At 40.0% G+C, this 14092-nt stretch overlaps 1 protein-coding gene across 2 annotated transcripts in view; it reads left to right on the plus strand.

Annotated features, from left to right (window-relative positions):
• SMPX (small muscle protein X-linked) overlaps positions 1-13521 on the plus strand; it is a 92565-nt gene extending 79044 nt beyond the window's left edge. For both annotated transcript variants that reach the window (XM_045011943.1, XM_045011877.1), the window contains exon 5: positions 13483-13521. The gene's annotated coding sequence lies outside the window, so the exon portion shown is untranslated. The remainder of the gene's footprint in view (positions 1-13482) is intronic.
• Positions 13522-14092: the final 571 nt, after the last annotated feature.

Consider the following 14092-nt stretch of genomic DNA (forward strand, 5'->3'; position numbering starts at 1 on the left):
GCACCCTTTCAGAAGTGGTGTGCCGAGTCTTCATTTAGACACTCTAATTTAAGGTTTCGTGTGCTAGTAATACATTTTAACGTTTTTAGAAGGTCTCGTTCTATGTCTATAATATATAACTAAACTATTGTTGTATGTAAAGTAAATGAAGTTTTTAAAATGTTTAAGATGCTTCATTTAAAATTAAATTAAAATGCAGAGTCCCCCGGACCAATGGCCAGGACCCGGGCAGTGTGAGTGCCACTGAAAATCAGCTCGCATGCCGGCTTCGGCACGTGTGCCATAGGTTGCCTACCCCTGGCCTATGCTCTGACAGCACCTTCCCTTTAGATGTTTCCCATCATGCCTTCAGCTGGTGGGCAACCAAGCTTTTGCTGGGATGATCCATGTGGCATGGAACTTGGACATTCACCTTCAACCCATCACTCCCGACATAAAAATATATTGAAAATACTTCTTTTTCAGAGATATTTCCTGAATAAATAAATAGTTTAGACCCCAGTCTTGCAACTGGCTGTGGGTGGGTGGATCCCACATGGAAGCAATGAGTCACAGAGCCAGTGTCTTAATCACTGTCAGCCCCCGTAGAAGATTCTTTTTCACCCATTTAAAAAATGATGCTGCTTTCTTTGGCTTTTTAGCATTTCATTTTTACAGTTGTCTATTTTGTACTGTACTAATGATCAGTTATAGTTTTAATTGTATCCAACCCAGGACAGTGTGTGTGTGTGTCTTTGCTTTTTAAAAATAAAAAACATGGCACTGAATTTCTTTTATTTTAATACTGGGTGCTGACAATATCACTCTGTCCAATGGTGCCCCAAAGCCCAGCCACTGGCTCCTTTCCAATGGTTGAGTTTCACTAAAGGTCTGATCCTAAAATTTAACAATCACTTCTGACTCTTACTGAAGTTAATGGGAGTTGATAATGCTCTGCACATCTCAGGAGGCAATTAGTGCTTCGCCCTATGCCTTGACTTCCTTACTGCTGCTGCAAAATGATTCCTGAGCTTCTATTGCCTATATAGGATTTATCTCGGATCATCTGAGAGGCTAACTGTAATGAAATGCTAAATTGTATTATACGGTTCAGCCACGAGGTGGAGCTGCATGCAACATACCTTATTTAAGCGAACCTTAGCCAGACCTGGCAGCGTGTTAAAGCATCTTATAGTGAACCCAGACATCTGGGGTATATTTCTCTGAGGAGGAAGCTTTGTGGTCAGTCCATATCTGATACAGAAGCCTGACCTGCTAGTAGCAGCACTGCAACCTACCTTGTACAAGTTGTCTATGACACTAATTATGAGTAATGAAGAGCTAGAGCTATTCTGTCCTTGGAAATTTCTTAATCAACTACAATGTCTTGTGACTTCTTTACTACTTTGAATCACTTAAATTTTCATGTAACTTTATTAATAGACTATTTGTGTCCACTAGTATGACTGGAAAGATCACCTGTTAGATCCTGTTAGAGGGGCTCTGTTCTAAGCATTCAGAACAGGCTGGAGAGATTAATAAAACTGGGACATTTCAGCTTGGAAAAGAGATGGCTAAGGGGAGATATGATTCAGGCCTATAAAATCATGACTGGTGTAGAGAAAGTAGATAAGGAAGTGTTGTTTACTACTTATAACACAAGAACCAAGGGGTCACCAAATGAAATTAATAGGCAGCAGATTTAAAACAAATAAAAGGAAGTATTTCTTCACATAACGCACAGTCAACCTGTGGAACTCCTTGCCAGAGGATGTTGTGAAGTCCAAGACCATAACAGGGTTCAAAAAAGAACTAGATAAATTCATGGAGGACAGGTCCATCAATGGCTATTTGCCAGGATGAGCAGGAATTGTTCCCCTAGCCTCTCTTTGCCAGAAGCTGGGAATGAGCAACAGGGGATGGATCACTTGACAGAGGATGAATCATCTGTTTTATTCCCTCTCTCTGGGACACCTGGCACTGGCCACTGTCGGAAGACAGGATATTGGGATAGATGGACCTTTGGTCTGACCATCAGGGCCATTCTTGTGGAGTGCCCATTCTACTGCCTCCCAAAGCAAAGGCAAGATAGGATGGCTGAGAATAATTTAAAAGTGCCTCACTGAACTGAGGGAGGGTTTCCCCCCTCTGTGGTGCTTGTTATATATGTGTATCTGTATCGGCCTAAAGAGTGAAGCAATAAGGAGAGAAAGATGTATACTTCCTAGCAGAATAGCTATACTCTCCGGCTTAACTTGTGCAACAGTATTCTCCTCAGTAGATGCAGCTAGTGGATCTTGGCAGGCTCCACTCCATCTTGACGGTGTGATGATGACAACTTTCATTGTGTATTTGGAAGATATTGCTTTCCTTGCTTCTTGTTCGACCTCACAAATTTCCCTAGAAACCTTGCAAAGGAAATTAAATGGGATTCTACAAGGCCTGTTTACACAGATGACATTTTGTTGATGGGGATTCAGAGGGAAAACATAATGAAAAACTGAAATCAGTTGTGAAAGCAATTGTGGGTGCTGCACAGGAATTAAATAGAGAAAAGCATGCTACAGCAAACTGAACTACAGGTCTTAGGGCATGTAATTGGTGAAGAGGGAGTTGAGGGCAGCTCCAGGAAAAGTCAGAGCTGTAGTTAAAGTGCTGCTATCTAAAAATATCCCAGAACTGATTTAGTTCCTCTATATGATTACTAGTCTGGAGAAAATTATACCTAGTCTGTCCTCAAAAGTCCAAGTTCTTTATCAACTGCTTAAAACAGACTCTCTGTGGATGTGAAATGAAGCACAGAATGTACTTTTGAGGCTATAAATAATCTGTTGCTCCCACCCCCAGTACTGGCATATTTTGATGTTTCTAAGTCTGCAGATATTTCAACAGATGGCAAAAGCTGGGGTCTTGGAGAGCGCTACTTTGTTTACAAGGAGATACCTGGAAGTCTGTAGCCTACAATTCCAGACAGTTTTCAGACTCAAGCCCAGCTATGCCCAAACAGAGAAAGAATGTTTGGTGGACATATGGGCTTGCAAGAAGTTAACAAGACATTTGCATGGTCTTGATAGCTTTAGGCTTGGGCCGTACTACAAACCCCAGAACTCAGGATGAGAGAGGATCAAAAAATGGAGCCCTTTTTCATTACTATTTTTGTGAAAATAGTCTTTTTTTTATTGGAAAATTTTGAAATTTGAAACTTTTCAACTGGCTCTGCTGTTACTGAAGCACACGTGTGTGTAGTTTGGAATGGGTTGCCCGTGTCACCACAAAAAACAGAACCGATTCAAATGGCCACTAGCAAGAGTACAACTATAAATCGTATCCAAGCTCATAGAACATGTTTACCTCAGGAATCCTATGTTCGGCCTATGACTTACATGTAATGAGAAGAATTCTCCATAGCGTGTCTGATTATCTGTGGCATTCATATTGTAGTTGGACAGAAGGAAACAGCAAGGCCTCAAAAAATGTTGCAATGTTGTAAACCTTAAAGGTTAAAAAAAATCCCCTGGTGCTTAAAATTCTCGCTCAAATGATACAGAGTGGAAATATGCCAAATCTAAGAGGACTCAGTTTTTCTTCTTTAATCATCAGAATCCAGTTTATCCAAACTTAAACTAGGAGATCTAATACTGATAAAAATAGATGAGATAAAATATGTCATTGACTATACCTATACCCCAATAGCCTCCATAATTAAGAGTGATCAAGGTATTGAACCCAGAAGAACCAGACACGTTCTGCTGGTTCCAAACCCGGTTGAGAAGAGTTCTAAACCTTCAGCGCCCTTAGGATTTGATAAACAAACTGAGCCAGCTGGATGAAATTCTCCTGAACAGCAGAAAGCGAACACAGCTGGAAGAAGAGTGAAGCTGATGGCTCATCTGGACAATCTGTAGTTGAATATCGATTCTTGGTAAAGATTGTTTTTACAGCAAAGCATTTGATGTGAAAGAGAGAATCTGAGGGCATAGGGACAGTTTCTTCAAAACTATAATTCTTTACCATTGTCACATGACTGATTTGATGACAGCCGATCACGTGTGCTGATTTATCTGAGTAAGAAGTACATTTAATTGTTTAAGATCCTTGGAGAAGTAATTGGCTTCTACTGAATTATTACCAGAGCTTACATAAAACCTGGCCATTTCAATTCTGAAAGTAAAATGATTTTTCATCTGAAAAAAGAATTGCTGTTGTGTTATTTCAACTGATTTAAAAACTGAATTAAGATAAATACACCCGCCCATCCCAAATAAAATTCTCACTTCTAATGTGTTCATTTATTTCCTTGTTCATGCTGATTAATGTCCACATAACTTGCTTGCACAAATCAATTGGTGTGCCCCTGCAGTCTTCAAATATAAAGGAGGGTAGCCTAGCAACCACTCAGAAACTAATAATACTGCATTTTGATCAAAAGTCCTCCAGACAGATGCAAACACATACCCTTATCTGTTCTTTTTTTATTACGTTTTAAACTCTCATGCTGGCCATAGGTCAACACAATGCCACAGTTGACAATTGCCTTGAAATTTACCCTTCACATATTGTCTGAAACAGCCCTCAGCGGCCACCATGCTAAATTGTCACTCTTCTGCAGGAGCAATTGTTAATTCAGCATTGGGGCAAACAGCAGCCCGGCAAGAAATGTGGCAGCAGAAATGACGACTGTGGTGTCCCAGCAAGAAATAACAGGAGCAGTGCATCAGGTGAAATGGTTTTATGCCACACTTTGCCCAGCAGTCTGAAGGTCTATTTCTGTTCGCTAGATATTCTGCTACAAAAACTATCAGCGCTTGCTTGTGCACTTCCTACTAAGCTACAATACTGCAAAAAAGTCAAAATTTACCTTCATTCCCACTGTTATCATCACTACACGGAGATGCAATTTAACTTGAACAATAACAGGAAGGAAAGCAAGGATGGAGATGTTAAAGCTGTTTAATAATAAAGATGGTCAAAATGTTATTGTCAGCAAACATGGTTTCAAGACTTTTTTTGTGGAAAAATGTCATTTTTGTCTACATAGTTTGTTTTTCGATGAAATTTCAAAAAAAAAATTTGACTTTTTTTTTAAACCTTGTGAAGAAAAATGTCACTGCTCTTATTTGCTTTTGGTGGTCATCCCCACCGCCTACCTTTTTTTTCCCCACTGGGTGAAGTGAAAAATTATTTTAAAAAAATCTTTCATTTTTACATTTTTTGTCAATTAACTTTAGTTAATGGAAAGTAAAAGAGCCAATCTCCCTTTGCTAACTCAACCCTTACCCAACATAAGCATGGATATTAGAGAACTTCTCCCTCTAATCCCGTTCTCAGTGCTAATGTGTATGACTGGAACGCATTTGACCTCCTACTGTCTCTTCCATCTTTGGTGACTTCCAGTCCAGATATCCCACATACAATATAAATATTAAATCGGATGCAAAGGAGAAGGTGATCTCAACAGATGGTGCCAGTTGAAAGGAAGTAAGGGCAACATGATAAGGCAACTAATTAAGACAGAGCCATTAAAACTTCAAGTTACCTTCTCAGGAAGGGTAAGTCTCTTGCCTGCTAAATGGCAAAATTAGGGTATGCTAATGGATCATCCAAATTTTCCTTTCACTGCACCAATTCCCTAGATTGGTGCAGTGAAGCTGCCAACTAAGGATATGGCCCTGAATTTATTTTTTGCATGTTTTCCTTCTTTAGTCCTGTGTGTTTGGAACATCATACCAATTCTGCTTCAGACTTATAAAAGTTCATGAACTCTGTCCCCGTCTTACTTTACTGAATTTAATATCTTTCATTCCCAGGATGCTTATTTGTTTTCAGTGCCCAGCTATCATTTAAAAGCTCTGAGGACAAAAGTCTTTTCTGTGGCTTCTGACATCTCTAAAGGAAACCTTTCCTGTTGTAATTTGCTCCTTTTCCCCACTTTTAAAATTCTCACCCTTGTCCCTGCCCATTTACTGATGTTTTCCAATAACTGCAATGATTTCTCTTTAATAGTTTGCTGAATTTGCATGTTGTCAGCATATAGCACATGGGAAATATGCTGGATGTTTTCTATTGATTATAGTGTATAAGGGGGTTGTGATATGGGCTCCTGGTCAAATTATAATGCTAAATGGAAGGGTAAATCTTTATTCCAAATTGTATAAAAAGATGCAGTACTTTTTCTTCTCTTTTATCTATGCATGTGTAACTGTGGCAGTGGTGAGTAACATGTCTATAAATGGGTCCTGGTGAGAAGTAAACATCATGTGGTCTCCAGTTTGGAAGCTTGTTGAGTGGGAGGCATTTATTGCATCTTTGGGCTCGCAGAACAATTGCTTGTTTTCTATTAGGTACATATTTGGTGCTAATAATATGCACCTTTCTTTTGGCAAAGATAATGTCACATGTAAAAAGTTGCATCATTAAAGTGGCAGAGTCAAGCACTCAAAGGCTAGGAGGGGCATGGATAGAGATTGATCATGCAACCCCCTAACACATATGCATTAGGATACAGTCTTTAACTATACAAGTGGGTCACACATACATACCTCTATATTATAGTGCCCCCCATCTAACCATTAGAAAGGATCACTCCATGTTTTTAGCATTAAACTTGGCCATTTCATCCCACAACATCCTGCAATGCAACATACAAGATTTCAGCCCAAACACAGATTTACTTCCCTTTTTAAAAAATTCCTTCTCTCAAATATTTTAGTCACTTACAGTTTAGTAAAATAGCAGAATATATTGACAGTTTGGAATCATTGCTGCAGCATTTTAGAATGTAATTTTTAATCCACTGCCAGTTAGTCAATATCCTGGTATTTTGGAGGGGTGGGGGAAAGATACAGGAGAGATTTATGTTTGGAAAAAAAAAATCTCCTGAGCATTTGCAGGTCAGCAATGTTATTCCAGTGTATTTTGTAAATTTTCATCGATGTTCGGTCTTACCCAGATTAGATCGCTTCCTATTTTCAAATGCCCATCATTGAATTTGTTACAAGATTAGCAAATGACAGTTCTCACTCTTGTTCCCATTGAAATCAATGGCCAAAAAAAAAAAAAGCCTTATTCACTTCACTGGGAGTAGGATTGGGCTGCCAAAAGTCTTGTGAATTTTAGAATGACAAAGTAGAGGGTCTTGGGGGTAGGAAGGGACATGAAATCCATAATTCAGGAAAGCATTTAAGCACATGCTTAAGACCATCCCTAATCAGGACAGTGCTTAAGCATGCACTTAACTTTACGCATGTGTTTAAATCCCATTGATTTATTTTAAAATGATCAGAGTAGCGTGATGAAAGGTAAGAGATGATTTGAGTGGCACAAGAGATACTGGTAGAAAGGCTACAGCAGCTAAAAAATAACCAGGGGAGTGTAAGTATGAAAATTATTAATGTACCATCTAGTATCCTAGTTTTGAGTTCAAACACTCCCATTGATCTCTGTAGGAGTTTGTAGTCTAAAAATAGACTGCATTTGGGACCTGAGAGACAGCAAATTGGAGCAGCACAGAGAGAGTTCAGAGCAGATTGGAACCCGCAGGGAGCTAAAAGAGGGGTCGGTAAGCAAGGAAACTCATTTGGCAATTAGCAGCAATTCTAGAGAGCTGGGAGAGCATTGGCGAGTAAGGTAATTGTAACAAATATGGCAATTTCATGCAATATCTTTGGGAGATCGTACTATATTACATTTATGTGGGCCAGGGGTTGTTTATAATACCATGGGGGAAGGTGACCACAGCCCTCTAGGAACTAAGAATAGTGCTGGGTGATTAGACAAATTTACTTAGGTTGTAATGCCTCCAGAGAGCTACCACCACCTGGAGAGACTTGTATACACTGGTTCAAACTGGATTCTCCAGAGACCAACAGAGAAAGACAGGACTTTTGGATAAACAGCCTGAGTTTAAATTGACTCAGGCCCTTCTTTCTGATCCAGCAAACTGAAGGACCTATTGTCCAAGGCAGCAGTAGGCAATCCTTGTGGAAGGTTGGAAGGGCTGACACAGGCCAGAGGCTTTGTGGGAGCTGAGGTGAGCTCTGATAAGCTTATTAGCAATTGTGTAGGTTCTCTGTAATGCTTTCACCTTAAGAATAAACGTACTTGCTTAGAAAGAGCTGTGTGGTAACTTATAACTATGGGCAATTAACCTGTTCCAGAGAGAAAGCTCAGGCAGTCTGGCTTCCTAGGAACTCACAGTGTAGGCAGGGTACTGTGCAACTTCGAAAAACCCTGGTCAGGAGGGAGAGATGCATGGTCAGGAGAGGTTACGGCTGAGGAGCTGTGAGCCTAGAGTGGGAGCCCTTGCTGGATCACAGAGGGGGAATGCAGGTGCAGTTGCCCTGAACTGTGACAGTAATATTATTAGTGTTTGTTAATTTATGAAGCATTGCACATAACCGTCACAGCAATTCACTAAATTAAAACAAATTAAAACATGAAGAGCTTGATTCTCCACTCCATCTACACAAGGGGAATCCTCAACTTGGAGGTTTTGGCTGAGCTAGACTCACTTTGTATTTCATAAATGGTGCAAAGTGAACTTGGTGGACTGGGGAATACAGTTCAAAGAATTTAAAATGTTCAGGAAAAAAAAGAAAGAAAAACTCCTGCAAAGCATATAGATGGTTGGCATGATGCAGTAGGGGAAACAGTGTGGTCTAGTGGATGGAGCACTGGATTGGGAGTCAGGAGTTCTGACTCTGCCACTGACTGGTTTTGTAGTATTGGACCAGTCACTTCACCTATTTGTGCCTCTGTTTCCCCTCCCAAATTTTTATTTGTCTTGTCTATTTAGACTAATAAGCACTTGAGGGCAGAGATTCTCTCTCACTGTCTGCTTATAAAGTATCTAACACAATAAGTCTCAAAAAATAATACGAATAAATTTAAAGCTTTTAACTTTGTCTGGCATATGCTATTGATTTCATTGGGGATATGAGAGTCAAAGGACTGGATTTATAAGCAAGGGGCAGAGTTATAGTAAGGGGAAGGTCCTAGGAGTGGGTGGAGGAACTGAGCAAGTGACTGAGGTGATCCAAGCAGTCAAACCACTTGGATATCAGTAGCATATTAATACTGTATATAGCAGCATGTAGTTTTACTTTACAAACTCCCATCAGTATCAACAGAGCTCAGCTTACACACAGAGAATAGTAGATATTTGGAGGAATATAAAATGATATACATACCTGATGGTTGGGTCTAAATTAGCTGCTACCACTCAAGAAAAAGACCTTGGCGTCATTGAGCAGATGTTTTCAGAGAACTATCCACAATGTGCAGCAGCAATCAAAAAGGCTAACAGAATGTTAGGAACCAATAGGAAATGTGTAACCCCTCTGCTAGGCTGAAACGATAGCAGCAAGGGCCAGGTTCAATACATAGGGGTCCCTTCCCCACCACGTAATGCAAACCAGCTCGAGCCCCCACCCAGTGACCTGGGAAAATATTACACACACCCCTGGGCGCCTCAAGGAGGCAATACTTCCCCTCTCGCAAGCACAGACTCTTGGTTTAGCAGAAAAGGTTTAATCACATAAGATAAACAACAAGCATTAAATTTGGAAAATACCTCAACTAGAGTTCATAGGTCAAACCGTGAGCAAAGACCCACCCCAGCAACTTGGGCCGTGTCCTTCTCTCTGGGCCCTTGAGTCCAGCAACCCCCCAAATCACCCACAGTCCCAAAAGTCCCACAATTCAAAAGTCTCTGTCCCGGGTCAGTGCAGCCCCAGAGTTCAAGAGTCTCTTTGCAGAGGTCCCCCTCCCCAGCCTGGGTAGAAAGGGGCACCTTACGTGGTTCGGGGCCAACTGCCCTGCCTCTTCGTGGGGTTCTGCTTCCACTAGTCATCCCTGCAAACAGCTCAGCTCCGCTTGCTCTGTGGGCTGCTCCACTCTGCCAGCTGCTCTGGTCCACCAGCTGTCCTGTGATCCACTCCAGCCGTCCTCGCGAACTGCTCAGCTCCACTCACCCAGTGGCTGCACAAACTGCTCCACTCCGCTCTGCCAGTATTGCTTCAGGCTCCCCCACTCATTAGCACAGTGCTCTCAGCTCAGCAAGTCCAGCTCTTCAGTGATTTCAGCTCCACTTATTAGCACAGTGCTCTCAGCTCAGCAAGTCCAGCTCTTCAGTGATTTCAGCTCTTAGTGATTCCAGCTCATAGTAGGGGAGCCCCAGTACCAGTGAATTCAGCTCAGTAACCTGCATCTAGATTCTTCAGGGAATCAAAAATTAACTCTGACATTCCACAGTGGAGAGAGGCATAGGTGGAACTGGTGCTTCTGGCTCACACAAGGAGCCTATACCACCAAGTACAGATATCTGTCCCCAGCCTCTCTCCCTTGACTGGGTTTTGGAACCCATGTCCCTTGTCTAGCAAGTGCTATTTAATTGATAATGAAACCCTCTATCATAAGACAGTTTTGTAGTTCCTCATTTACTTAATCGGGGTGACAATATTTTATTGCTCCTGCCCCAATAACAACGAAATTGGGGCTCCCACAGCTGTGAAAATAACCATCCCAAGCTGCTGTGCGGTATGCTAAGTGGGGGTGGGTGTGCCAATGCAAATAACTGAATTGCTAATGCGAATACTTGAAACTTCTTTCTGCACTCCCCATAATCTACCACCAGAGGTCAGGGTAGAGCTCATCCTGACTCTACTTACAAATGGATAGACAAGAAGGCAGAAAATATCATGATGCCACTATATAAATCCATGGTATGCCCACACTTTGAGAATTGCGTGCAGTTCTGGTCACCCCATCTCAAAAAAGATTATTAGAATTGGATAAAGTACAGAGAAGGGCAACAGAAATGATTAGGGGTATGGAACAGCTTCCACATGAGGAGAGATTAAAAAACCCTGGAACTGTTCATCTTAGAAAAGAGACAACTGGAGGGGGGGAGAGATGATAGAGATCTATAAAATCATAAAAGGTATGGAGAAAGTGAATAAGAAGTATTATTTATCCCTTCACATTCCATAAGCAGCAGGGGTCACCCAATGAAATTAATAGACAGCAGGTTTAAAACAAAAGGGAATACTTCCTCACACAATGTGCAGTCAACCTGTGGAACTCATTGCCAGGGGATGTTGTGAAGGCCAAAAAGCATAACTGAGATCAAAGAAGAATGAGAAGCTCATGGAGGATAGATCCATCAATGGCTATTAGCCAAGATGGTCAGGGACATAACCCCATGCTCTGGGTGTCCCTAAACCTCTGATTGCCAGAAGCTGGGACTGGGACTGGCCATGCTTATGTAATTGAGTAGAACTGAGGAAATAAGTGAGGCTCAAACTGGTGTAAGAGGGAGTTAAGGGAAGATTAGGAGATGGAAGACAGGGGAGCTTTCTGACTTGCATTGACATCATAATGGCTCCTTTGTAGTTGTGCTGTCAATGGAGATACCCCTTTCTGGAAATACAATATTACTGACTAAGATGTTTATTGTGCTAAAGTGAAGTTAAAAATCTGACTCAAGCCCATTAAACAAAGGAACTCTAGTTAAAGCAGCCGCTCATTCTTTATTTATATAAAACAATATCTTACACTGGCATCTTTCAGTTTGAAGGATCACAAAATAATTTACAAATTAAGAACCAAATTATGCTATTAAGTGTACACAGCCTGGCTTGCACCAATGTCAGTAAGAGCCCTGCATACATATCTGAGGGTAGGGTTTGAGCAAATGTCACCAGAAGTATTTCCATTCACCTATGGCTGAAAAGCAACCACACCTCTTCGCATTCAGCAACAGTCACACAGCAGGGAGCTGAAACTTCAGGGAGACTATATGTGGGCAGAATGTAATTACCCAGATTCGAAGGCATGTGTGTTTATGTGCTGGGAATCCAACAAGCAGACTTTTAAAACTTATATTCATAAAATGACAAAAATAAAATCTAACAACTTGCAGGTGCAAGGGATTTGAGTAGTCAGAGCTCTCAAACCAACAGTGTCTTTCTGGGGTTATGTAATACTTGAGTGGCCAAATTCTGGGCACAGACCGGTGTAAATCTGGTGTAGTTCTATCAACTTCAGTTGAGTTCCTTCACATTAATACTGGTGAAAGTGAGACCAGAATTTGAAAAGATGTCCAACGAAAGCCATTTGTCTGTGAGATAACTTGAAGAAAATTCAGGCTGAAATTAAGTGACAGGCAGCTGATAAACATACAAAGCCAAACTGAGGTGTGATCAGGCTGCTTTGATTATTATAAGAGATAAACAGTGTTTGAAACATTCTGTGAATTTTTTTACCTCATTCTTAATTAATTTCTCCAAGCCATCAGGATTAGTCATGTGGGATTATTTGGTATAGCATTCCTATGTCCTCTCTTATTTGCCTCTGCTGTAAACTGATCAGTTCCAGTCTCTCTTCCATTTTTGCTCCGATTGATAAGGCCCCCACATCAAAAATCAGTATTTATGTAAAATATTGTGAGCTATAAACCAGGGTCATTTTTCTTGGTGCTATGACTGTTTAATTTTCTGAGAAGTTTAGTAAAAGTTTAGTGAGTGCAATAGAGTTTACACCAAATACAGGTATCTTGAAAATACTTAAAATTTTACTGATTAAACAAATATCTCAAGAAAGCAAATTTCCTGCATTTCAAATCTGGTATTTCCTCATTATTGACCTGATCTGTACGATTGAAATCAATGGTAACTTAACTTCAAAGAGAACCGGATTAGACCCTATGCAAGGTTATACATTAACTGTAACTATTCAGGCAAAAAATCTTGGGTGCCAGCAGCAGCCCCAAAATCAAACTGTTCGGATGTACAAAAATAGGGCAGAAAATATTGCTCTCACCTGCAATAATGTGTTCAGCGCTGTCATTCAAAAGACATACAGCAGAAATAAAAGGGGTGGAGAGAGAAGTGGCAAAAATAGAGGCCAAGATAAACTTCCATATGAAGAGAGACTTGAAAAAGCTTGGACTGTTTATAGAGGCAATGAATAAGAAGGATATGATGATTGTGTACAAACTAATGAGTTGTATAAAGAAGGAAAATTAGATGCTCCCATTTACTTTTTCTCATAGTTAAACAACAAGGGGACATTCAATGAAATTGAAAGGCAATACATTTTCAACGGATGAAAGGAAATACTATGGTGGGTTTTATATTTATGCAATGCATATTTATTATTTATCCTGTGGATCTCATTGCCACAGGATGCCATAGTGGCTAAGACCTTAGACAGATTCATTAAAGAATAAGACAATTAGAAGAATCATGAGGACATCAACAGCTTCATTAGAGATATGTGAACTGTGGGTAGAGGAAAGTACCACATCAAAATGATGGTATTTTACACCCACTTGGTATTCATTCCACTCTGCACTGGTGTAAATGACTACACAATGTGCAAGGCAAATTGCAGATGCTAAGAATATATTTCATTAAGAACTTACATGAACTTTCATGATTTCTCAAAAAATGTCCACGAATACAATGTTAAATGATACATTTCTTGTCTGTTTTTATCTTGCAGATCTGAAAAGAGAAACAGAATGAAATATAACGAGTGCAGATTATTGAAATATTTTATATATTTGTACGAAGATTATGAACTTCCTAAATACAAGAGACTCCATAAAAATGTCCTCTTTGTACATTTATATCCCTTTCTTGTTGTCTATTTTGCATAATGTAAAAAGTACTGGTGACATAACCTAGCACAAAACAGAAAGCGGTGAACTTGTACATATTCAGGAATAAGTTTGATTTTATGAGCAGAGAATAATGTAACTCATGGTTTGAGTAAAAAAAACAAAACAAACAAACAAACATAAAAACAAATAAACCATTTTCCAGGGGGAAAGATGTTCTTATTAGTTGAATTTTTTCTCTTGCTGTTGAAAATAGATAATATTGATATAACAGTTTCATGGATAAAATGTTTTTATGAAAGCGCAGATTGCAGGCTTAGTAAAAGTTGATCTATTCCATGCTTTACTTTTACATATTAATGATTGGTTAATGGATGGGTTTGAAATTCTGTAAAATAAAGAGTTAAAGTAAGGTGAAAATCTTTACGTATGCTCTTTGAAGAGGAGTTCATCCTAAATTCCTCCTTTGCTGTAGAGCCACAGTATTTTCTT

The sequence above is a fragment of the Mauremys mutica genome, chromosome 1 (assembly GCF_020497125.1).
Source record: "Mauremys mutica isolate MM-2020 ecotype Southern chromosome 1, ASM2049712v1, whole genome shotgun sequence".
NCBI lineage: Eukaryota > Metazoa > Chordata > Testudines > Geoemydidae > Mauremys > Mauremys mutica.